The sequence below is a fragment of the Centruroides sculpturatus genome, unplaced genomic scaffold, assembly GCF_000671375.1.
Source record: "Centruroides sculpturatus isolate CEXI.00-Female unplaced genomic scaffold, Cexi_2.0 scaffold379, whole genome shotgun sequence".
NCBI lineage: Eukaryota > Metazoa > Arthropoda > Arachnida > Scorpiones > Buthidae > Centruroides > Centruroides sculpturatus.
Window position 1 is genome coordinate 123,680 of NW_019384620.1, and position 2,441 is coordinate 126,120.

The window sequence follows — 2,441 nt, forward strand, 5'->3', positions numbered from 1 at the left end:
GGAATGGTTAGATACTAGCTGAGAGTATATAATTTAAATTAAATAAATTAAAAATATGATTAAAATCGCAACCCGACATTGTGATGATGACATAAACAGCAACATGGATTTTTATGATTTATAATTTACTTGCTGTTACGCGAAAGCATGTCGCTTTACTCGAGTTATGTAGATGATTTCAAAAAATTCTTCCGTTTCCATATTAGACAGGTTTCTGATTTATAATAGTATTTTACACCGGAAATCCTTTCGTTCAGAGATTTATTTTCTGTTTAGGCAGGTTTTTGTTTTATAGAAGGTTCGCTTTAGACAGATTTCATTATATAAACATATGCAGATAATTTTGAACTACTTTTATCGCATTTGTAAAGAATTATTAATATATTAATTAATTTATTCGTTTTCTATGGATTCCGGCTGTATTAAAACGTACAGAATCCATAATTAGTATTCAGTTATTCCCACGGACAGCTGAACAAATAAATTCTCTCATTGGTTAAATCTATGGATGAATTTGTTTACAGAATGAAATAATTTAATCGCGAAGCTCCAATAAATGAGATTTTCGTAAATAAAACAAATAGAGGAACGTGGATTTATAAAATTCTGAAGCGTATAAATATTTCAATCGGTGAAGAATCAGAAGCTATCTTCGTTCAACATGAAGAAATTCTTACTTTGCCTGTATTTGATTCTGTTGATTGAGGTCTTGGGTAAGTACTTTATCTTACTTATTTTAGAATTATCTTTTCTTTGGATTATAAAGATATTGATTTAAATGAAGGAATTGAATTGATTTTTTAAATCGGACTTTATATTGCTGTTTATAAAATAAGGATTTCAAGATGTTATAATTGATTCGCTACAATATATAAAATTATACTTAAGACTAATATTATTAATTATTTCAGTTACTCAAGTAGCGGAAGGAAAAGGTGGAGGTGGAGGTGGAGGTGGAGGTGGAGGAAAAGGCGGTGGAGGAAAAGGCGGTGGAGGTCAAGGTAGCGGCGGTGGAGGTCAAGGTAGCGGCGGTGGAGGTCAAAGTCGTGGCGGTGGAGGTCAAAGTCGTGGCGGTGGAGGTGGAGGTCGAGGTCGTTAGGTGCGTTCTTTTATTCCTCTGCGTAATTCCGCGCGAGCAACATTCGAAACGCGTTCCTATATTCTATCCGGGGTATGCACCGTTGGACGACAAAAATAGCCGCTGGTAGTAGTAATAGTTTACTAGCGATAGCAACATGGCGTCGTCCATGACTCAGACAGTTTCGTTTCGGAGTCCATGTGTGATTACCCATGGACTCCGAAACGAAACTGTTGAAAATGAATGAAAATTTAGAAGTTGTGAAAGCGCAAGTTAGTACACGCAGTGATGTGTCTTATCAAATTTTTTTCGAATGTTCGCCGGCATTCTAATTTTTTTCGTGGCTACTTTGAATGCTCTGTTGGCAAGATAATCCATTTTACAGTTAAATTTTACAATTGAGACCCTTCTTTTGCCTGTAAAAACTGATGTTTTAAAATCGTAGGTCTTTCTATCACGATACATCTATAGTACGGGCGTCTCCATCTTTCTTTTTTTCACCGTTTCTAAATGCCCACAAATAACAGCGCACTCCGTAGAAGCGGAGACGCAGAGCGACCGATATTAACAAACACACCCTTTCTTGCTTGTCATGTCTAAAGCACCGTAGTGACGAGTTTTGGTACTACTGCAATTTATTCTTACGGAAATGCCTTCAGAATTACGAACACAAAAGCTAAATAAGAAATCTATATTTACATAATAGAATTGACACAGCTGGATTAAAATATGAGCTTCTGTAGAATAAACAGTGAATTTTCTAATTATTTCCTGTACGAATATTAATTTTAATTGTTCAATTTTATTAGTAAAGGATTCATACAAATATTTATAAAATGATTTTGTGAGACTTTCAATGACGGTTATCTCCGAATAGATAAAATGTTCACTAATAAATCGATAATCAAAAAAATATGTAATTTCAGAGGAAAAGCCTCCAATAAAGGTCATTTCTGAGAAGAAAGACTGTTTTGTTTCCGGTGATTGGATAGGACGGAGTTGAAGACGATTTAGTTTCTTCTGTATATTTTTTAAATTGTAAAGACATCGTCTGATATTTTTGATTCCACCAATGGCCATTGTTTAGAGGTTTGACTGTATTTTCAACATTGGAGTAATAATAGTCTGAAAATAGAACTGTTTATGAACAATTAACTTGACATTGGAATTTCATATGCTAAGAATGAATATATTTTTCAATGGTATTAATAATAATTACAAATTATTCTATGAAAGTGATAATATTCGTAGATAAATTTTTTTTCTGTCATTAAATTATATTACGAATCTTGTTTTTTCCTGAATAAAAACTCGAATGTTATAAACTTTTTTACTCTGCTCTGTGGACACTAAGAAGGGTCAA